Raw genomic sequence first — 25211 nt, 5'->3', positions numbered from 1 at the left:
AACATCATGAAAAAAAAATGTAGCTGTTATATACTTGATTTACTAATGGACTCTGTTATATAATCCAGGGTCTTGAAGTTATAGTTAGTGACAAGATTTTTTTTTTTTCATTTTCATTTTTCTACCTGTTAGTGTGGAAAAGAATAAATAGATGAAAAAGGAGGCCAGACAGGGAAGTGGTTGTGGCTCAATTGATAGAGCGTCTGCTTACCACACAGAGGGTCCAGGGTTCTATACCCAGGGCCTCCTGACCCGTGTGGTGAGCTGACTTATGTGCAGTGCTGCTAAGCGCAAGGAGTGCTGTGCCACACGGGTGTGTCCCCCGTGTAGGGGGACCCCAGGTGCAAGGAGCGCGCCCTGTACGACAAAAGCACAGCCTGCCTAGGAGTGGCACCGCACCATGGAGAGCTGACACAGCAATATGACACAACAACAACAAAAAAGCAACAGTTTCCCGGTCCCGCATGACAAGAATGCAAGTGGACACAGAACACACAGTGAATGGGCACAAAGGGCCAAAGAGCAGACAATGAGGGGGGAGGAGAGAGAAATAAATTAAATAAATCTTTTTTTAAAATTTTAAAAAAAGGAGGCCAGTCAAACAAAATTTCCATTTCTTATGTACAGTATCCTTGTTAAGGTGATATTTCAGATATTTCAAATATAATACCTTGGTCTATTTATTTTATCTCTGAACTAGTAAATTCTAAGGTTGGGTGTACAAGAAAACCCAGAGGGATACAGGAAAGAAACAGTACAATTTTATATATTTCTCTTCTTTTTTCTGTTTTTATGAGTTTAGTTTGTTATTATGAGAGTTTTTAAATGTTCACAAAAGTAGAGAGAACAATTCATTAAACTCCATATATTCACCACCCAGTTTCAACAGTTATAAAGATTTTGTCAATTTACTCTATCGTTTTTGTTGTTGTTAAGAAATTTTAAGGCAAATGATAAACAAAAATAATTGTCTTTATTATTTTATTATTTTAGTAGAAATCACTAAAAAAATAGAGATATATAGTTCAAACACCATTAGAACAACTAGCAAAATTAAAAATAATTACTTGGCATAATCTAATATCTAACCACAGTCACATTCTCCTGATGTCCTTTTAGAATTGGTTTATTTGAATCAGGATTCAAACCATGTGCATTGACATATGATAGAACAGCCAAGGACCCAAGGGTCGCCAGCAGCCTTCCCCAGAATGTCACCGTCTTTTTGGACAAATTATTACCTTGCTGATGCCTCAGTTTGGACTTCTAGTCTCTGAACTGTGAGCCAATAAATAGAGTTGTTTAAGCCAACACATTGGGAAAATAAGACAGTCGCTAGTTTAGACTACTGAAGCATATTTGCAGCTATAGTTGTCCTTAAAAAGACATTCTACTAGTCACTGGAATATTATATTCTAAACTCAGAATGGAATAATCTTTCCTCTGTGTGCTTATATTACTGATTGGGTGTTGTAGCAGTTTAATATTGTTTATGAATTCCAAAAATAGATATTGGATTGTGTTTGTAAACTGCTCTGTTCCTCTAGGCATATTAGACTGCATTAGATTTAGAAGTTTCACTTTTACTTTATTAAATCAATATTAGGGCTTTTATTTGACCACATCATTAGGGCATGCAGGGTTGATTGTCCACCCTTTTGGTGGGAATAAAATAGACTCTCACACAGAAGTAAATACACAGAGAAGGAGAACACAGAAGCAGGTACGCAAGAAGAGAGAGTACTCCATAGACATGGCCCAGGGAAGACAGATGAGCCCAATAGTCTACAGCTGACCTTGTGGAGAGAGCAGAGCAGCTGAACCTGGAAAGAAATGAGCCTCAGGGAGAGTGACAAGCCTTATGCCAGCCTAGAGCTGAGATGGGAAGAAGCTGGGACCATGCAGCCTTCAGAGAAAGAAGGAAGGCTGAACCCTTGCAGACATCACCTGCCATCTTGTGTCAATACGTGGCAAGACATGCGCAGTGCTGATGCGCGCAAGGAGTGCCCTGCCACGCAAGGGTGTCCCCCACGTGGGGGAGCCCCATGCGCAAGGAGTGCGCCCATGAGGAAAGCTGCCCAGCGTGAAAAGAAAGAGCAGCCTGCCCAGGAATGGCGCCGCCCACACTTCCCGTACCGCTGACGACAACAGAAGCGGACAAAGAAACAAGACGCAGCAAACAGACACCAAGAACAGACAACCAGGGGAGGGAGGGAAATTAAATAAATAAATAAATCTTTAAAAAAAAAAAAAAAAAAAAAAAATACGTGGCAAGAGACTTTGGGTGAGAAAGTACCTCTTATGATACCTTGAGTTGGACTCTTTAGGGCCTGGTAAATAAATACCCTTTATAAAGGCCAAAAGAGTTCTGATAGTTTGCATCAGTACCCCATTGGCTGACTAATATTGATTTATAGGTAGGTTCATTTAATTCATCATTTTTTTCATTTTTAGAGATGGCAGTTTTAATTAAATTTATTTTTGAAATAAAATTGTTTCCCAAATCAAATCTATGAAATAAATTATATTTAGAGAAATCTGTTTCACACCTGTGCCTTTTACCCATTGTCAGTGGTTTTCATTTAAACTCCCAGTGTATCTTGCTTACATAAAATATAGTTCACTACTTTGTACCATTCTGTACCATGCTTTTTTTCACTTACTATATCCTGAAGATAACAGTATATAGAGATCATCATTCCTTTTTATGGCTACATTATAAGCCATCGTGTTAGTTTAATATTAGCCAATCCCTTACTGATGAGCACATGTTTCCATCTTTTTATAATAAAAAAATTGAAATAAAAAACACCATGCATAAATGAATATTTTCAAGTGCCACTTTGGAACAGGCTACCAGAATCAGGTCAAAGCGTAGATATGTATTATTTTTACTTATTGGCATATTCTTCTCCATAGCAATTGTACCATTACAAAGTCCCATCTGCAGTGTATGAGAGTACCTGATTCCATAAACCTTCTCTAACAAATTCTGGAGAAGATTTAGACCCAAGTTGGGTCTCTGTCTCTTGCTGGGGTCTTATATAAACTGTGAACTGGAAGGAGAAACACAGAGAAAGGGAGCTCTGCCATTTTGATCCTGCCATATAGAGAGAGGACTCCAGGTTCACCTATAAGTGCAGAAAGTCATAGAAATCCCAAGAAGCTAAAGGAGCTGAGGCCCAGGGTGAGAAGTCTGTTCACCCACAGCTGAGCTTGAGGAGAAAGTAGAGAGAGACTGGCAGACCTGCCATCTTGCATGGCCACATGGCAGGACTTCAGGATCTGTTAGCAGGTGACCTGTGGCAAGAAAGCATTTCTGATGTTATCTTGAATTTGGACATATTTGCAACCTTTGAGCTGTAAGATGTTCCCCTAATAAACTCATGTTATAAAAGCCAATCAATTTCTGGTATATTACATTAAAAGCCCTGTGGCAAACTAAGACAGTATATAACTCCATTCTTATTTCCTATAGGTACCAAAATGCAGGTGTATAAAAATAACGAAAGGGGAGCATATGTGGCTCAAGTGGTTGAGCAACTGATTTCCACATGGGAGGTTCTGGATTTGGTCCCCAGTGCCTCCTAAAAAGAACGACAAACAACAAGCAAAAAATGGAAAAACCAGCTCAGGGGAACTGATATGGCTCAATGGTCTAGTGCCAGCTTCACACACACAAGGTTCCAGGTTTAATCCTTGGCCCCAGTACCTAAAAAAAAAGTAATGAAAATGCTCTGCTTTTGGGCTTTCAATAAACAAGATATAAGAGGTAAAAAGTACAAAAAAAAAAAATGGTGGCAGAAGAGGAGTATAGGAAAAGAATTTGTATGCTATTGACATTAAGGTGGTATCAAACAAAATATGATTGTTATATTTAGGGTGTTAAATTTTAACTCTATAACAACCACAAAGAAAATAGAAAACATATCCACATAGAAATGAGGAGGCACTCAATATGGTACAACACAAAAAAACAAATAAATATAAAAGTCAGCATGAACAGAAGTGAGGGACGACAGAAGTATAAGATTTATAAAGGCTAATTAGCAAAATGACAGAAGACAGTCTTGCATTATCAGTAGTGACTTTTAATATAAATGGATTAAATGCTCCAATCAAAAGGCAGAGATTTGGCAGAATAGGTGAGAAAGCATAACCCAACTATATGCTGTCTGAAAGAGACTTTAAAGTCAAAGATACAAGTAGGCTGAGGGTGAAAAGATGGAAAAAAAAACAAACCATGCAAGTAGTAACCAAAGACAGCTACGGTGGTCTTTTACTTAAAGTCTATTTTAATATCAGATAAAAAAGACTTTATATAAAAAACAGTTACGAGGGACAGGGACAGTCATTACATCCTAATAAAGGGGACAAATCAACATGAAGATGTAACAATTATAAATATATATGTACCTGATATCTAAGCCCCAAAATACATGAAGGAAATACTGACAGATTTGAAGGGAGAAACCGATAGTTTTAAATTAATATAGGCAATTTAATACACCACTCTGAGTAATGGATAGAACATCTAGAGAGAAGATCAATAAAGAAGTACAGGACTTGAATGATACACTAAATCAATTAGACCTAATAGACATAGGTAAACACTGCACCCAACAAAACAGAATACACATTTTTCTCAAGTGGATCATTCTCCAGGATAGATCATATACTGTATCATAAAAGGTCTTCATAAATTCAAAAATATTGGAATCATACAATATCTGTTTCTCCTACCACAATGGATTGAAGCTAGAAATCAATAACAGACGGAGAAAGGGAAAATTCACAAATTCATGGAAATTAAACAACATACTCTTAAACAACCAATGGGCTAAAGAGGAAATCAGAAGCAAAATTAGAAAATATCTTGAGATGAATGAAAACGAAAATACAACGTACTAAATCTTATGGGATCCAGTGAAGGCAGTGCTGAGATGGAAATCTATAGCTTTAAATGCTTACACTAAAAAAGAAGAAAGACTTCAGAGGCCTAACCTCAAAACTGGAAGAACTAGAAAAAGAACAAACTAAACACAAAGTAAGCAGAGAGAAGGAAATGGCAAAGAATAGAGCAGAGGTAAATGAAATAGAAAGCAAGAAAACAAACAAAAAACAGTAGAGAGAATTGACAAATCCAAAAGTTGGTTATTTGAAAAGATCAACAAAATTGACAAGCATTTAGTGAGGCTGACAAAAAAAAAGGAAGAATACAAATAATTGAAATTAGAAATGAAAAGGAAGACATTACTACCAACCACACGGAAATAAAAAAGGCTGTAAATGGATTCTATGAACAATAGTATGCCAATAAATTAGATAACTTGGATGAAATGGACAAATTCTTCAAAACATACAAACTACACTGACTGCAGAAGAAATAGAAGATCTCAACAAATCAATTACTAGTAAGAAGATTGGATCAGTCATCAAAAAACTCCCAACAAAAAAAGCCAAGAACCAGATGGCTTCACAGGTGAACACTAGCAAAACTTTCAAGAAGACTAAACTCTAATTCTGCTCAAACTCTTTAAAAAAATTGAAGAGGAGGGGACACTCCCTAACTCATTTTACTGAGGCCAACATCACCGCCACACCAAAGCCAGATAAAGATACCACACACAAGAAAAGAAAACTACAGATGAATAAATCTTATGAATACACATGCAAAAATCCTCAACAATACCCTAGCAAATGGAATCCAACAGCATATTAAAAGAATTAGGGAAGCAGACTTGGCCCAGTGGTTAGGGCGTCCGTCTACCACATGGGAGGTCCGCGGTTCAAACCCTAGGCCCCCTTGACCCGTGTGGAGCTGGCCCAGGCGCAGTGCTGATGCGCGCAAGGAGTGCCCTGCCACGCAGGAGTGTCTCCCGCGTAGGGGAGCCCCGCGCGCAAGGAGTGCGCCCCGTAAGGAAAGCCACCCAGCACAAATGAAAGTGCAGCTTGCCTAAGAATGGCACCGCCCACATGGAGAGCTGAGACAAGATGACGAAACAAAAAGAAACACAGATTCCCGTGCGGCTGACAACAACAGAAGCGGACAAAGTAGAAGCGGGGAGGGGGGGAGAAATACATAAATACATAAATACATACATACATACATACATACATACATACATAAATAAAAGAATTATACACCACGATCAAGGGGGATTTATCCCTGGTAAGCAAGGTTGGTTCAACATAAGAAAATCAATTAATGTAATACACTACATTAACAGAATGAAAGAAAATAAACCACATAATCCTTTCAATCAATGCAGAAAAGGCATTTGACAAAATATAGAACCCTTTCTTGATAAAAACTCTCAGAACACTTGGAATAGAAGAAAACTTTTTTCAACATGATAAAGGGCATATATGAAAAGTCCACAGCTAACATCCTACTTAATGGTGAAAGACTGAAAGCTTTCCTTCTAAGATGAGGAAGTAGACAAAGGAGCCTACTGTCACCACTCTTATTAAGATGTACTGGAGGGGAGCAGATGTGGCTCAAGTGATCGAAACACCTGCTTCCCAAGGTTCAGTCCCTGGTGCTTCAGAAAAACAAAAACAAATGAAAGAACTAACACAGGGGTGTCAATGCAGTTCAGTGGTTGAGCTCTGGCTTCCCACTTATGAAGTCCTAGGTTCAATCCCTGGCCCTGGTAAGAAAAGGGAAAGGGAAAGGAAAGGAAAAGAAAAGACTGTACTGGAAATTCTTAACAGAGCAATTAGGCAAGAAAAAGAAATAAAAGGCACCCAAATTGGAAAGGAGTAAGTAAAAAGTTTCCCTATTTGCATATTATATGATCCTATATACAGAAAATTCTAAAACAAATCCACAACAAACCTTCTAGAGCTAATAAATGAATTCAGCAAAGGGGTAGGGTACAAGATCAACACTGCCAAGTCAGTAGGGTTTCTATATACAAGCAATTAATAATCAGAATAAGAAATCAAGAAAAAATTCCTTTCACAATAGCAACTAAAAGAATCAAATATCTAGGAATAAATCTAACCAAGGATGGAAAGGACTTGTATGCAGAAAAACTACAAAGCACTGCTTAAAGAAATCAAAGAAGACCTAAATAAATGGAAGGATATTCTCTGCTTATGGATTGGAAGAATTAATATCATCAAGATGTCAGTCTTATCCAAAGCAATTTATAGATTCAATGCAAACCCAATTAAAATTCCTACAAACTGCAGAAATGGAAAAGTCAATCATCAAATTAAAGGCAGAATAAGGGGTCCTCACAAAATAGCAAAAGCCATCTTGAAAAAGAAGAATGTTGGAGGATTAGCATTTCCTCATCTTTAAACTTATTTCAAAGACAGAGTAATCCAAACAGCATGGTACTGGCACAAGGACAGACATATAGATGAACTGGCACAAGGTTAGACATATAGACCAATGGAATAGAAATCAATTTCCACATTTATGGACAACTGATTTTTGAGGTGGCAAAGACCACTCAATTGGGAAAGAATGGTCTCCTCAAGAAATGGTGCTGGGAAAAGTTGATCTCCATTAGCAAAAAAAAAAAAAAAAGGAGGATTCCTACATCATACCATACGCAAAAATCAACTCAAAATGGATCAAAATCCTAAATATAAGAGCTAGAACTATCAAACTCCAAGTAGATAATGTAGGGAAGCATTTTTAGGACCTTGTGTAAGAGAATGGTTTCTTGGACTTTACACCAAAAGCACAAGCAACAAAGAAAATACAAGAAAATGGTACATCATCAAAATCAAAAACTTTTATTCTTTAGTGGACTTTGCCATAAAAGTAAAAATAAAAATAAAACCTACAAGTGGGAGGAAATAGTTGGAAAAGACATATCCAATAAAGGATTAATATCTAGTATACATAGAGAAATCCTTCAGCTTGACAAACAGCCCAATTAAAATATGGGCAAAAGACTTGAACAGACTTCTCTCCAAAGAAGATATACAAATGGCCAGAAAGCACATGAAAAGTTACTAATCATCATTAGCCATTAGGGAAATGCAAATCAAAATCACAATGAGATACCATTTCACACCCATTAGAATAGCTGATTTAAAAAAAATAGAAAATAAGTGTTGGAGAAGATGTTGTGAAAATAGGAACACGCATTCATTGCTGATGGCAAGGTAAAATGTTTTTGTGTGTGTTTACTTTATATTTCATTAATCTCTAATCTTTGTCATTTCTTTCCCTCTGCATACTTTCTGTTTGGTTTGTTCTTTTTCTAGTTCTTCCAGTTTTGAGGTTAGGGCTTTAAAGACTGTCTTTTTTTTTTTTTTTTTTTTTTTAATGTAAGCATTTAGAGCTATAAATTTCCTTCTCTGCATTGCCTTTGCTGGATCCCTTAAGTTTTGTTATGTTATATTTTCATTTTCATTCACCTCAAGATATTTCCTAATTTTGCTTCTGATTTCCTCTTTAACCCAATGACTTTTTAAGAGAATATTGTTTAATTGCCACATATTTGTGAATTTTCCCTTTCTCCCCTTTATTGATTTCTAACTTCAATCCGTTATGTTCCTAGTAGCATTATTCACAATAGCCAAATGTCCAATATATGCACAATGGAATATTATTCAGGCATAAAAAGGAATGAAGTCCTGATACATGTGACAACATGGATAAGCTTTGAAGACATCATGTTGAATAAAATAAGCCAGACACAAAAGGACACATATTGCATGATCTCACTGATCTGAAACAATGAGAATAAGCAAATTCAAAGAGTCAGAATCTAAAATATAGGTTACCAGGGGATGGGATGGGGATAGGGAACGTGAGGTTAAGGCTTAAAATATATAGGGTTCCTATTTGGAATGATGGAAGTGTTTGGGTAATGGATCATGGTGATGATAGCACAACATTGTGAATGCAATGAACAGCACTGAAATATACATCTAATTAAAAGGGGAAAATGTTAGATTCTATATATGATAACAGAATAAATTTTTTAAAAATCCATGCAAGTACACTACCCAGTGAACCCTAAGTTAAACCACGGACTAATGTAATAGTACTACTATTAAAATGTTCAATCATCAGTTGTAACAAATGTTCCACACTAATGCTAGGTGTTGGGGTTAAGGTGGTATATGGAAATCCCGTACTTTATGCATGTTTGTTCTGTAAACCCACAACTTCTCTAATAAAGAAAAAAACATACTGGGTTACATGCTCTTTTTTTAATAATGTTTTTTAATTTTTATTTTTAAAGAAGCTTTAGATTATATAAATGTTACATGAAAATTATAAGGGATTCCTGCGGCGGCTTGCTCAGTCGGTGGCGGTGGGGGTGCTCTGCCCCACGTTGGGCGCCAGCTGCGGCGGCTTGCTCAGTCGGTGGCGGTGGGGGTGCTCTGCCCCACGTTGGGCGCCAGCTGCGGCGGCTTGCTCAGTCGGTGGCGGTGGGGGTGCTCTGCCCCACGTTGGGCGCCAGCTGCGGCGGCTTGCTCGGTCGGTAGAGGTGGGGTCTGGCTGCGGACGAGGGGTCGGTCCAGCTCTGGACGAGGGGTCGGTCCCGCTTGGGACGAGGGGTCGGTCCGGCAGCAGACGAGGGATCGGTCTCACAAGGGGTTGCGCGGTTTGGCTGACGGGGTCGCCCGGCGAAGCCGGCGACGAAGGGGTCGCCCGGAGAAGCAGGCGACGAAGGGGTCGCCCGGAGAAGCAGGCGACGAACTGGGGACAAGGGAGGCCAAGCAAACCACGCTTCAGCCCGAGGGGTGACCGCAGATTCCTATATGTCCCCCTTCTTCCCCCTCCCATACTTCCCACATCAGCAACATCCCTCATTAGTGTGGTACATTTGTTACAACTGATGAACACATATTGAAGCATTGCCACTAACCATGGATTACAGTTTACACTATAGTTTATACTCTGTCCTGTACAATTTTGTAGGTTGTGACAAAATATACAGTGATCTGTATCCCTCACTGCAATGTTATGCAAGACAACTGCAATACCCCCAAAATGCCCCCATATATGCTCTTTTTAAAAGAAGCAGAATATGGAATCAAAAAAGTTTGAAGACCACAGTTCCAGACAGTGTTTTCTAGTATTCCAACATCTTCAGACCACTCTTATGGGGAGGCAGCGTTTACAGAGCTGAAATTCTCATATAGAGCTCATCTTAACATTTTCCCAAAGCTAGACTATGAGATGAATGATACCCTTGGACCTAGCTGTTGGATCCACCTGGTTCCAGGGTTAATTTTTTCAATGAATGAGCAGGAGTTATAAATCATAAACTGTCAAGATCCCACAAGATGTTACATTTGACACATTAAGTCACTACACAGACTAAGAAAAATAAACTAGAGAGAGAAAGAGTGAAAAAAAAGAATGCCTACAGGGACGTGGCTGTGGCTCAATCAGTTGGACTCCCGTCTACCATATGGGAGGCCCTGGGTTCATGTCCTGGGGCCTCTTTGTGAGGGTAGGCTTGCCTGCAAGCAAAGCACCACCGGGCCTTAAGCGCCACGGAGAGCCAACTCAGCAAGGGGACCTAACAAAAAGGGAGACAAGTAAAAACACAAAAGAGCGCACAGTGAATGGACACAAAGAGCAGACAACAAACAAGCTGTTGGCGGGGTTGGGGGGGAGAGGGAGATAAATAAATAAATACAGACAAGAAGAATGCACAGTGAATGGACACAGAGAGCAGACAGCAAGCAAAAAAGCCATGCGGGGGGGGGGGGGGGTGCGTGTAAAAAAAATGCCTAGGAAAACTATCTTTGGATTGGAGATAAAGATCACTTTATCAGGCCCTGTCCTCTCATCTCTCCTAAGCTATTGCATATTTTGGTATATGGACTATTTTGAAATGGGAAGGAGATTGGACGATGAGGGGACAGTTTGGAGTTAACTGCTCCAGAGAGTATTTCACAACTCTCTAATATCCTACAATCTGTTTTATCATATAGGTAACTTTTGACAGTTTTCATTTGATTCAGTTGTATTTTTAATCAATGGTTTCTAATCCAAAAGGAGCTTATCTGCTTCATATGCTTTAAGGAGATGTCAGGCAATTAGTAAAATTTCATGAAACACTATAGGGCAGATCAGTCTCTATATTTCCTTGTAGCTCCAGGGCAATCACAGTTAATAAGGAAAGGAAGGAGTCCCAGGAGAGGTAAAATCATACATTCATTAGGGATGGCTAATTTTACATGTGTCCTGGAATTTTTATTATTTAAAAAGGTGTAATTTTATGAAGGTAGGAAAAAGTAGGCATTAAACTACTTCTATTTAATTATTGAAGAACAACCATGTGTCAGGCACTGTACTAGGTGCTAGATGTGTTGAATCTGCCCTCAACAAACTCATACTACACAGAAACACACATGTAAAAATTATGACAAGACAATCCAGTAAGTGCTATCAGCAAACAAGGAATATACAGACAGCAGCAGGAACAGGGGAAATTGGAAAGTCTTGAGAGCAATAAAGAACTTTTGAGTTAAGCCTTTAGGGACGAATTACATTGGATCACCTGGAGATGATTACAATCACAACAAAAACAACCACCACAGGCAAGAATGGCCACTGGGAAGGAGACACATTCTATCTAGGTAAACTGGCAAAGATGGTAACTCGCTTAAACACACATACACATAAGAGGCACAAAAAAGCATAACTTGATCTGAGATCAAACGCATTGTATGGAGTCAAAGCACAAGGGTACCATGTTTTCCATCTGTTTATATTGAATTTTTATATTACTTGTTAGAGCTGGCTATGTGTTAAGACTGTTGGACAAGTAGACTCGTGAGTTTTTGCTTATTCCATAGTTTCAGTTCTGCTTCTGATTAGACTCCATTCCTATTTGAAAGTTCCTTTAGAGCATTAAAAAAAACCAACACCACACTTCTCCAGTTTCTAATTTAACACTGTTTCAGTAGCTCAGGATGTTCTCTATTTGTGGTCATTACTTCTTTGGTCTCCTTTACAAATAGCATGTACTTGCACTTGCCTAGAAATCTTTGCTAGAGCCAGTGTCTCTGTTCTTTTCCAGCTTTGACCCATATGCTCTTCTCCTTTGACCTTTTTAACCGATCTGGGTTGAAATTTTTTTGATTAACATAGTTATTGAAGTATATCACTCATACACGAACATATATAAACAATAAGTGGATAGTAAAAGTTGTGAACTTACAAAACAAACATGCATAACATCATACAATGTTCCCACACTTCACCTCACCACCAACACCCTGCTTTGCTGTGAAACATTTGTAACAAATTATGAAAGGGCATCATCAAAGTATCACTACTGGGGAGCAGGTATGGCTCAAGTTGCTTCCCACATGGGAGGTCCTGGGTTCAGTTCCCAGTGCCTCCTAGCAAAAATCGAAAACAAAAAACAAGCCAGATAAATGAAAAAAAAAACAACAACTCAGGGGAGCTGATGTAGCTCAGTGGTTGAGCACCAGCTTCCCACATATGAGGTTCCAGGTTCAATCCCTGACCCTGGTACCTCAAAAAAAAAAAAAAAATCACTACTAACTACAGTCCATATCTTACATTTTCCCCCCAACTCCACTACTTTTTTTTCATAAACCATACAATTTATCTAAAGTGTACAATCCATGGCATTTGGCATATATCACTTCAATCAATATTATTTTCATTACTCCAAAAAAAAAAAAAGAAAACAACTACTATCATACCCATATGTTAGCACTACGAGTTACAAATCTATGATGTGCTTTCTTCATTCCTAGTCATTTGAAAACATTTAGGAGCAACTTTTTTACCCAAAACAAATTAAACCTCAGTTTTCCTTTCTTTAACAACATTATATTCTCTGGTGACTTATATTCCAGCTATTAACTCCATGAGTTTTCTCATTATATTTAGTTCATAGTAATGAAATCACACAATATTTGTTCTTCTGTGCTTAGCTTGCTTCACTCAACATAATGTCCTCCAGGTTCATCCATATAGTCTTATGCTTCATGAAGTCATTTCTTACAGCTGAATAATAGTCCATTGGGTGTATATAGCACAATTTGTTTATTCATTCATTAGTTGATGACACCTGGGTTGTTTCCATCCTTTGGTAATTGTGATTAATGTCTCTATGAACATCAGTGTTCAGAAGTCTTTTTGTGTCACTGCTCTCAGTTCTTTTGGGTATATAACAAATAAGGTGGGAAGCAGACTTGGCCCAGTGGTTAGGGCGTCCGTCTACCACATGGGAGGTCCACGGTTCAAACCCCGGGCCTCCTTGACCCGTGTGGAGCTGGCCCATGCACAGTGCTGATGTGTGCAAGGAGTGCCATGCCACGCAGGGGTGTCCCCAGCGTAGGGGAGCCCCACGCATAAGGAGTGTGCCCAATAAGGAGAGCTGCCCAGTGCGAAAGAAAGTGCAGCCTGCCCAAGATGGCACCACACACACGGAGAGCTGACACAAGATGATGCAACAAAAAGAAACACAGATTCCCATGCTGCTGACAACAACAGAAGCAGACAAAGAAGAAGACGCAGCAAAGAGACACAGAGAACAGACAACCAGGGCAGGGGGGAGAGGGGAGAAAAATAAATAAATAAATCTTAAAAAAAAAAAAAAAAGAAACAAATAAGGTATTGCCAGGTCACATGGCAGATCTACGTTCAACTTTCTTAGGAAAGAATTCCACATGGCTGTACCATGTTCCCTCCAAAATGTATAAGTGTTCTATCTCTCCACATCGTCTCCAACAAGTGTAGAATTCTATTTTGTTAATATTGGCCATTTTAGTAAGTGTGAAAAATCTCATTGCAATTTTGATTTGCATTTCCCTAATATAGCCAGTGATATTGAACACTTTTTCGTGCGTGTTTTCACTATTTGTATTTCTTCTTTAGAAAAATGTCTATTCAGGTCTTGTGCCCATTTTTTGACCAGGTCATTTTTTTTTTTAATTTATTGAGTTGTAGGATCTCTTTAAATATCAAGGATCTTAGACCCTTGTCAGATGTGTGGTTTTCAAATATTTTCTCCCATTGTGTAGTCTGCCTTTTTACCCTCTTCACAGAATCCTTTGAGGTGCAGAGGTGTTTAATTTTGAGGAGGTCCTGTTTATCTTTTTTTTTTTTTTTTGCTTGTGCTTTGGGTGTAAGGTTTAAGAGACCCATGCCTACTACAAAGTCTTGTTGATGTTTCCCTACATTATCTTCTAAGAGTTTTATGGTTCTGGCTTTTATGTTTACATCTTTGATCCATTTTGAGTTGATTCTTTTATGGGGAGTGAGATAGGGGTCCACTTTCATTCTTTTGATTATGGATATACAGTTCTTCCAGCACCATGTGTTAAAGAGACTGTTCTGTCCCAGAAATGTGGACTTGGTAGGCTTATCAAAAATCAGCTGACTAGGGAGCAGATGTTGCTCAAGTGGTTGAGTGCCTATTTCCTATACACAAGGTCCCGGGTTCCATTCCTGATATCTCCTAAAAAAAAAAATCAGTTGACTATAGAGGTGATGGTCTATTTCTGAACTATCAATTTGATTCCATTGATCAATATGTCTGTCTATATGCCAATACCAAGCTGTTAAGATCACTGTAACTTTAGAATACACTTCAAGGTCAGGAAGTGTGAATCCTCCAACTTCATTCTTCCTTTTTAGGATGGTTTTGGCTTTTCCGGACCCCTTAACCTTCCAAACAAATTTGCTAATGGACTTTTCTGTTTCTGTAAAGTAGACTGTTGGAATTTTGATTGGTATTGAACTGAATCTATAAATCAGTTTGGGTAGAATGGACATCTTCACAATGTTTAGTCTTTCAACCCATGACCATGGAATGTCCTTCCCTCTCTTTAGGTCTTCTCTGATTTCTGTTAGCAGTGCTTTGTAGTTTTCGGAATATAGATCCTTTGCATTCCTGGTTAAATTAATTCCTAGACACTCAATTCTTTTTGTTGCTATTATCCTATTATTATGCTATTATTGATCTCCTTCTCGGCTTGGTCATTACTAGTGTATGGAAACACTACTGAATTTTTTTTTGTTGTTTTTTTGAGGTACCAGAGGCCAGAAATTGAACCTAAGACTTTGTAGATGGGAAGCCAGCTCTCAACCATGGAGCCACATCAGCTTCTCTGAGTCGTTTTTTTTTTTGTTTGTTTTTGTTTTTTCTAGGATGCACCAAACCTGGGACCTCCCATTTGGGAGGCAGGCACTTGACCGCTTGAAACACATTCTCTCCCAACACTAGAGATTTTTGCGTGTTGATCTTGTAGCCTGCCCCTTTGCTGAACTCATTTATTAGTTCTAATAACTTTGTAGTAAATGTATCAGATTTTCTAAATGTAGGATCATGCCATCTGCTAATAGTAAGAGCTTTACTTCCTCTTTTCCAATGTAGATGCATTTTACTTCTTATACTTGCCTAATTTCTCTAGCTAGAACTTCTAACACAATGTTGAATAACACTGTTGTCAGTGGGCATCCTTGTCTTGTTCCTGATCTTAGAGGAAAGCTTTCAACCTCTTGCCATTGAGTATGATGTTGGCTGTAGGATTTTCATATGTGCCCTTTATTATGTTGAGGAAATTTCCTTCTATACCTATTTTTGAAGTGTTTTTATCAAGAAAGGATGCTGGGTTTTGTTAAATGCCTTTTCTGCATCAATCAAGATGATCATGTGGCTTTTTTCCTTCAATTTGTTAATATAGTGTATTATTAAGACATTAATTGATTTTCTTATTTTCTTATGTTGATCCACCCTTGCATACCAGGAATAAAGCCCACTTGATCATGTTGTATAATTTTTTAATATGCTGTTGGACTCGATTTGCAAGTATTTTTTGTTGAAAAATTTTGCAACTATGTTCATTAGAGATTGGTCTATAATTTTCTTGTAGTATCCTTATCTGGCTTTGGTACTAGGATGATACTGGTTTCATAAAATGTGTTAAGTGATTTTCCCTCCTTTTCAGTTTTTTTGGAAGAGTTTAAACAGGATTGATTCTTCTCAAAATGTTTGGTAGAACTCACCTGTGAAGCTATCTGGTCCTGGGCATTTCTTTGTTGGACGATTTTTGATGATTGATTCAATCTCCTTACTTGTGATTGGTTTGTTGAGTTCCTGTATTTCTTGTAGAATCAATGTGGGTTGTTTGTGCATTTCTAGGAATTTGTCTATTTCATCTAGGTTGTCTAATTTATTGGCATACAGTTTCTCATAAGATCTTATGATTCATTTCTATGGGGTCAGTCATTATGTCCCCCCTTTCATTCCTGATTTCATTTATCTGCATCTTCTCCCTTTCATTCTTTGTTAGTCTAAGGAGAACCAGCTTTTGGTTTTGTCGATTTTCTCTATTGTTTTTGTTGTTGTTGTTGTCCTCAATTTCATTTATTTCTGCTCTAATATTTGTTATTTCTTTCCTTCTCCTTGCTTTCACATTGGTTTGCTGTTCTTTTTCTAGTTTGTCCAGGTGTTCAGTTAGGTCTTTGACTTTAGCTCTTATTCTTAAATATAGGCATATAGGGCTATACATTTCCCTCTCAGCACTGCCTTCACATTGTCCCATAAGTTTTGATAAGTTGTACTCTCGTTTTCATCTGTCTCTAGATATCTACTAATTTCTCCTGAAATTTCTTCTTTGACTCACTAATTAATTAGGTGTGTGTCTAGCCTCCATATATTTGTGAATTTTCCCCTTTCCTGGCCATTATTGATTTTCCATTTCATCCCATTATTATCAGAGAAGGTGCTTTGTATAATTTCAATCTTAAATTTCTTGAGAGCTGTTTTGCGGCCCAGCATGGGATCTATCCTGGACAAAGATCCGTAAGCACTTGAGAAGAATAAATAATTTTCTGATTCAGAGTGCAATATTCTGTATACGTCTGTCAGGTCCAGCTTGTTTATCATGTTGGTCAAGGTCTCCGGTTCTTTGTTGATCTTCTGTCTTGTTCTAGCTATTGATGTGAGGGCCATGTTGAAGTCTCCATTATTGTAGACATATTTATTTCTCATTTCAGTTTTCCCATAGTTTGCCTCATATATTTTGGGGCACCCTGGTTAGGTGCATATATATTTATGACTGTTACTCCTTCCTGATGGATTGTACCTTTTATTATTATATAATGGCTTTCTATATCTCATCACATTTTTGCATTTAAAGTCTATTTTGTCTGACACCATTATAGCTATCCCTGTTCTCCTTTGGTTACTGTTTGCATGAAATATTTTTCCCAACCTTTCACTTTCATTCTATTTGTGTCCTTGGGTATAAGGCAAGTCTTCTGAGAAAGCATATGGATAGCTCATGTTTTCTTATCCATTCAGTCAGCCTATGTATTTTAATTGGGGAGTTTAAGCCATTAACATTCAATGTTATTACTGTAAAGGTATTACTTCAACCATTTATCCTTTGGCATTCCTACATCATATCTTATTTTTTTCTTTTAACCCTTTTGGTTACCTTTACTGATAGTCTGTCCCTTCTACACTCTCCTCCAAGATTCTCTCTTGTCTTCTCTTTTCTGGCTACAGAATTCCCTTTAGTACTTCCTGCAGAGCTGGATTCTTGTTTACAAACTCTCTTAGTTTCTGTTTATCTGTAAATACTTTCAACTCACCATCATAGTTAAAGGACAGTTTTGCCAGATAAAGTATTCTTGGCTGGCAGTTTTTGTCTTTCAGTACCTTAATTATATCATGCCACAGCCTTCTTGCCTCCATGGTTTCCGACACTAAGTCTTACTGGACATTCATTGCATGTGATGTTTTGCTTCTCTCTTGCCACCTTCAGAATTTTCACTTTATCTTTGGCATTTGGCATTCTGAATATTATGTTTCTTGGGGTTGGTCTATTTGGATTTATTCCCATTGGAGCACACTGTGCTTCCTGGACATGTATATTCACGTCTTTCATGAGAGTTGGGAAAAGTTTGGCCATTATTTCTTTAAACACTTTCTGTCCCTTACCCTACTCTTCTCTGGAACTCCCAAAATATGTATATTGGTGCACTTCATGCTATCATTCAGTTTCCTGAATCCCTGCTCATTTTTTTCACACTATTTTCACTCTCAATTCTTTCTTTTCACTTTTAGCTCTGCTCTCTAAGTTGCTGATTCTTTCTTCCATGATTTCAAATCTACTGTTATATGCCTCCATTGCATTATTTTAAAGATTTATATTTTATTTATTTCTCTCCCCTTCCCCAACCCAAACCCCCATTGTCTGCTCTCTGTGTCTATTCTCTGTGTGTTCTTCTGTGACTACTTCTATCCTTATCAGCAGTACCAGGAATCTGTGTTTCTTTTTGTTGCTTCATCTTGCTGTGTCAGCTCTCTGTGTGTGCGGCACTATTCCTGGGCAGGCTGCATTTTCTTTCACACTGGGCAGCTCTCCTTATGGGGAGCACTACTTGTGCATGGGGCTCCCCTATGCAGGGGACACCCCTGTATGGCTTGGCACTCCTTTGCGTGCATCAGCATAGCACATGGCCCAGCTCCACACAAGTCAAGGAGGTCCGGGGTTTGAACTTTGAACCTACGATGTGGTAGGCAGATGCCCTATCCATTGGGCCAAGTCCACTTCCCCATTGCATTTTTAAAAAACTTTTTATTAGTGAAGTTGTGGGTTTATGGAACAATCATGCATAAAGTACAGGATTCCCATACACCACCCCACTAATAATACCTTACATTAGTGGAGAACATTTGAAACAATTGATGATAGCAATTTTTTGTAGTTGTACTATTTTTATCAGTAGTTACCTTTGTTAAAATTGATGAAGGATCATTAAAATAATACTATTAGCTATTGTTCATAATTTTCCTTAGATGCATTTTTTCCAATATACCATACTATTAATATATCATATTAGTGTCATACATTTGTTATAATTCATGAAAGGACATTCTTATACTATGAACTATAGTGCATCACCTATAATAGGGTTCACTTTGTTATATTTTCCTATGCTTTTCCTTTAATTTTAAAAATCAAATAAATTTTATTGCTGCATATTAATAAAGCATAAATCCACACAAAGTGTAAAATCAATGATATTTCGTGTAATCACATATTTGTGCATTCATCACTTCAATCACATCTACTGTATTTTAATCTTATTTTAATCTTACTTATCTTTCATTCATAAGCTCTGTTATTTTTCTGTCCAAGATTTGAAATTTTTCTTTTTGCTCACCCAATGTCTTAATGGCTTTTATTTCTTTGCCCTGTTATCCTTTAACTCCATGATTTTATTCATGAGATTTGTAAGAACCTCACTGATTAGTTGTTTCACATCCTGTGTCTCATCTGGAGCTTTGATTTGTTCCTTTGCCTGGGTCATATCGCCCTTTTTAAAGCTTGTAATTTTTTCCTGATGTCTAGGCATCAGATTATGATGGTGAGCTTACTCTGATATCCAATTTCTCTCTCTTGTTTAGGGATTTACTTTTAAGTAGCTGGGTGCTACACTATTAGATTCCTGGTTCAGCTTGGTCCAGATATTTAGGATTGCCCCTGTTCAACTTCTCAAATCAGGACTAAGGACCCAGTAATGGGATGCAGGCCAGTTTTCAAGGGCCTTGGCGAGGGAGAAGTAAAGGCATTTGATTGTCTCTTTCATGTATTTATTTTTTCCCCTTCTTTTCATGCACTCTTCTGATATGCCAGCAGATGGAGCACTTCAGCAGGCCCCTCAACTCAGACCCCAGATGCAAGGGTGAATGGATTCACTGTAATCCCACCTGGATGCATCACAGAGAAGTAATATCCTCAGGGCCAAACCTCCCAAACCTTCTCAGAAGCTGTTCTCCTCCCTGGGCGGGGCATACCCTTCCTCTGTGTCCTCAGCAAGCAGCCCAGGGCAGTAGGGAGGGTGTTTGAGTAGGCAAATTATCTTTAGCTCTCTGCCAGGTCTCAGGGCAAAGCCACAGCTCCACCCTGCCTGAAGTGTGTGAACCCTCCAAAGCAGGAGACCAAGTTTGCTGGACAAAATCTGAATTTGCTGTAGGCTGTATCCCTCCCACTCCCCTCTCCTGGGGAAGAGGACCCCAGCAACCCCTCATTCCACAGCCCCCCTGCCAGGGGCGAGAGAACCCCCTGCTGTTTGCTCCCAGGGTGGTGGGATGGGCATCAGCAACTGCTCTTGCAGCTTTACTCATGGATTTCTCCACCCAGCCGAGACTCCTTTCCTTCGCTCCCTCTCTTCTGGGTGGTGTCTAGGCTTCCCCTGGTGCCCTAAGTCCCAGACTATCTCCACCTGTCCTCTAGCTATTTTTTTCTGGGAGACAAGTGATCCCTCTGCCTCTCTAATACTCTATCTTCCTGGGAGCCCTCCTGGCTTGGGATTTTTCCCTTTATAGATCCGATCAGTAGTTTGGAAACTTATTTCCCTTCGTTTTATTATATCAACTTGTACAATTTATTTTTGGTGGTTTTAGCTAGAAGGTAGGCACCACTGCACTGCAGCCTGTGGGTCTTAAAGACCTCTCTAAGACGTTATGGTGGGATCTGCTTGTGTTTTGTAGGAAGCTGCAGAACACTATGTATAATATGATTTGATTGAGAATGGAAAAACATTATGAATAGCAATTTTTTTAAAAAGAAATTATACAGGTGCACTCATTTATGCTAGAATAGGCATTGGATTTTTCTGGAACTATATGTAAGAAGCTTGAGTGGATTACCTGTAAGGAGTGCAAAAGGAGTCAAGAGGTCTGGAAAGGAGATTTTTCACTTTAGAACCTTTCTATGTTCTTTGAATTTACTACATGCTTATATTATTTTAGTTAAACATATAAAAATGCATTTAACAATCACTTATTTTTGCCTTTCATTTTGTCTATAGTAAAGCATTTAGCAAGTTTTTACAATGTGAGGAAAGTTAAGACTAAAAACAGCAAGTGTCTGTTTTGACAAAATGAGCGCAAGCAAACTGGAAAAGCCTAACACAAAAGAAAAAGACCAGCCGGTGCTTTTCCTTCTTTACAAATACGAAGAGGAATCTTCCCCAAATTGTCCCTGTGAGAAATTTTGAAAGCTAAAACCAAATAAAACAAAACAGAAAATCCAGCAAAACATAAATACTTGTTGCCAAAGGCGCAAGAGAAAAAGGCAAGACTTTCCAGTAAAGAACCAAAATTCCTGGCTGGTAAGCTCACTGGGATTCTTGCTCAAGACTGTCTGAGCCAAGACAGTGGAAAGCGAAGTGTGTAGCTGTTGAAATACTTTCACGGGACTAGTTCTACTGTGGTTCTTGCCTCTCTGCTCACAAAAATGTAGTAACAGTCCAATAATTGGAGAATATACTACTGACTCACTAGCCTGAAGATCTAGAGGGGAGGGTTTTGTATCCTGTCATCAGGCATTCAATAAAACACACATTCATAACATTCGTATTCTCTCCCCCCGCCCCATACACACATATGCTCACACTCACACAGTGACAGAGAAACCTCTCCCTCCTCTGCCTATCAAACAAAATAACCCTCTAAAGCAGGTGTTCTTAACAAGGGGTCAATGAGCTCGAATTGAAATTCAAAAAAACATTCTTGTGGGGACGTGTTGATGCAGGTGTGATATAATCATTAAATAACACACAGTATAGTGTGGACTTAATAGGGTCCATGATTTTCACCTGACTGGCAAAGGGGTCCGTGGAATAGAAAAGGTTAAGAACCCCTGCTCTAAAGGGAGGAAACACGGGCAACACTGGGGACACTTAATACTTAAAGAAGACAAACCCAAGGTGAGAAAGAGAAAAATATGGAAATAGGATAAGTTACCAAAAGGGCTACTGTTTCATGTTGGGAGCTGAAATGAATGGGAACACTTGCAACATACAATGAAAAAAGGAAAAAACTTTAAAAACAAATTAAATTTAAACTAGGATTGCATAAATCCTAGGAGAAATTTAATTAACTATATTTCAAACACAAAACAATTTCCTGTGGTCCTATGTGTATGCATGTAATTATACATGTGTATGTATATATTTCAATAAATAAGCTATATAAAAGACGTACTTATAGAAGCTTCAACAGTGTCTCAAGGGGATAGAGGGAACCCCCAAACTTGGAGCCAGTTGGTCAGAAGTATGGGTGGCCTTGGATCGGGTAGCTGGTACCTGAAGTGAGGGCAGTTTTGCAGGGACTGTGCCTTTAACCTGTGAAGTCTGCCCTAACTCCAGGTAATTAGGATTGCAGTGCAGTTGGTGTCAGAAGTTGTCAGAGTTATAAGTGTAAGAGGGAGGCAGAAGAGAGCGAACCGGAGAGATGGCAGCCAGCAGTTGCAGGCTTTGGAGGTGGAGGAAGGGAGCCCTGAACCAAGGAATCTGGGTGGCCTCTAGAAGCTAGAAAAGGCACGGAGATGTATTCTCTCCTAGATGGAATGCTGCCGTCCCAACACTTTGATTTTAGCCCAGTGAGACCCATTTCAGATTTCTGACCTCTGGAACTTAAGATTTTAATAATAAACTTGTATTGTTTTCAGTTTGTGGTCATTTGTTAGCACAGCGATTGAACTCTAATACAGTTGGGCTATTTTTCTGAGTTCTAGCTTTATTAACAATGACGTTTTCCAAGAAAACAGGGCCCAGTCTGAAGTTTTCTTTTCCTGCTATTGCCAAAGGATGTGTCTGACCCAGGTTCTGATTATCCTTTTCCATCCTCACCCTCATCTTCCTCAAAATATCAATATGGCCATACAGGGGTACTGCTATATCACTATGGTATGAAAATGTTATTTTAAGTAACAGCCATGACAGATTTCTAGTATTCTGACTTTAATAAAGACAGCACTTGCCTCTATCCTCCCATTCATCTTCTCCATTAAACAAGCAATGTGATGAAACTATGGGAGGAGCAGATGCCTATAAATTATGTGAAAGGATAAGTGAACATTCTCAGCTATAGGAAAATTGCTGTTCTCTCTATGCTAAAGTGATTTTTTTTCCCTGACTTCTTGAAAATAAAGTAAAAAATTCTTGAAACATTTGTCAGATTCACCAACAAGTCCAATTAGATCTTTTTTTTTTTAAAGAGTTTTTTTCATTTACTTCTCTCCCCTTCTTCCCCTCGCCCCAGCTGTATGTTCTCTGTGTCCATTTGCTGCGTGTTCTTTTGTCCGCTTCTGTTGTAGTCAGCCACACAGGAATCTGTGTCTCTTTTTGTTGTGTCATCTTGCTGCGTCAGCTCTCCATGTGTGCGGCGCCATTCTTGGGCAGGCTGCACTTCATGCTGGGTGGCTCTTCTTATGGGGTACACTCCTTGCACGTAGGGTTCCCCTATGCAGGGGGCACCCCTGTGTGGCAGGCACCCCTGCGTGGCAGGGCACTCCTTGTGTGCATCAGCACTGTGCATGGGCCAGCTCCACACAGATCAAGGAGGCCCAGGGTTTGAACCACGGACCTCCATGTGGTAGACGGATGCCCTATCCATTGGGCCAAGTCCACTTCCCCCCAATTAGATCTTTTATGCTTATCCAGGCCAGAATGGAAGAAGTTCTTTTCAGCAAATTAATTACGAGGCTTTATTGCTTGTGTTTTCTTTTTTCTAGGAGATACCAAGGCTCGAACCCAGGACCTTGTACATGGGAAGCAGGCACTCAACCACTTGAGCTACATCTGCTCCCTGATGCTTTGTTCTTAACAATATTCGCAGAGGACAGAATTTTCCTGGCATTGGTTCCCTGGAGTCCTGTTCTGGGGCAGTTCTACCATGGAGGCAGGGCCTTGTGATTTCACAAGCGATCCAGACCTCTCTCCCCCACCACAGCCATTGTCAGTTAATAAGACTTTCTAGACTCAGGCCAAGTTGCCTGACTCAGATTCTAGTCCTTGTCTGAGTATCAGCTGCTACCAGCCATGAAGAAACAGAGCAGAGCACAGCTTTCATTCATAGCCAACTCCTGGGTTATCAGAGGTCCCAGAAAGCCTAATGGCTTTCCCCCTAAAATACTGAAATTTGCTCCTTTTGGTTTTTGAGTTATAAACCTAAATGTCATTTCAGAGAGATTGGACACCCCACCTACTGAGAGTAAGTTAGGACTTTGAGGTTAATATCATAAGCATTAATTCCATTCATACATCTCTTCCACTCACTCCATCTCATCCCCATCCCATCTAATCAACAGGTATATATTTCATATGTACTGTGTACCAGGCATTGTGCTCAGCATTGGACATTCAGTAGTAAGCAAACATCAAGAAATTTCTTCCCTCAACAAACTTCCATTTTTAGTGGGTGTAGCAGTTTGATTTGGTTATGAATTCCAAAAATAGATACTGGATTATGTTTGTGATCTAGTCTGTACCTGGGCATGACTGAGTTATGATTGGGGCTTTGATTGGGCCACATCATTAGGGCACTCACAGATAAAAGGCATGGCAAAGGACAGAGTTGAGGGGTTTTTGATGTTGGAGTTTTGATGTTGGAGTTTGATGCTGAAGCCTTAAGCTAGAGCCCCAGGAAGTAAGCTCACAGAGGAGAGAGAAGCCAGCCCCAGGAAGAGAGTAATCCTGAGCCCAGGAAGGAGCAAGCCCTGTGAAGAAGGGAACCTTGAACCCAAAGAGAAGCAAGACCCTGGAAGGGAGGAATCCAGGAAGCCTGAACCCTCACAGACGTCGGCAGCCATCTTGCTCTGACACGTGAAAATAGACTTTGGTGAGGGAAGTAACTTATGCCTTATGGTCTGGTATCTGTAAGCTCCTACCCCAAATAAATAGCCTTTCTAAAAACCAACCAATTTCTGGTATTTTGCACTAGCACCCCTTTGGCTGACTAATACAGTGAGAAAGCAAACTATAGATCAATTAAACACACAAAATAAATGTCTACATATCAACAGGTACACTGAAATCACAGTTTAAACAGCAGCAACAACAGAAAGCAATACTTTGGAATATTAACAAAGAAATAAAGACTCTTCACAAAAAAGAATAAAAGGAAATCAAAGGGGAGTGGCTGTGGCTCAGTAGTTGAGTGCCTGCTTCCCATGTAGGAGGTCCTGGGTTCATTCCCCAGTATCTCATTTAAAAAAAAAAAAAAGGAATAAGCATGACACTATATATGGTAGGACTGGGACAAAAAGAGTGGTACAATTATATTTATGAGGAATATTAAAAGGATGAAAATGTAATTAATTAGGGCATAAAAATTCATTAAGTCTTTTCTTGAGTGCAGAAAGGGAGAAAAAGGGGGTGTGTGATTAAAGCTACTGGGTAGAGAAATAAGGAGAAGAGTGAAGTCCAGCTT

General features: G+C 39.1%; 1 protein-coding gene across 1 annotated transcript in view; it reads right to left on the bottom strand.

The window, feature by feature from the left end:
* Positions 1-25211, bottom strand: part of JAM2 (junctional adhesion molecule 2) — a 99431-nt gene that overhangs the window by 70013 nt on the left and 4207 nt on the right. The gene's annotated exons all lie outside the window — the stretch shown is intronic.

This window comes from Dasypus novemcinctus, chromosome 4 (assembly GCF_030445035.2).
Source record: "Dasypus novemcinctus isolate mDasNov1 chromosome 4, mDasNov1.1.hap2, whole genome shotgun sequence".
NCBI classification, from domain to species: Eukaryota; Metazoa; Chordata; class Mammalia; order Cingulata; family Dasypodidae; genus Dasypus; species Dasypus novemcinctus.
Note: the sequence above shows the minus strand (reverse complement) of the source record. Positions and strands in the feature narration are given on the sequence as shown.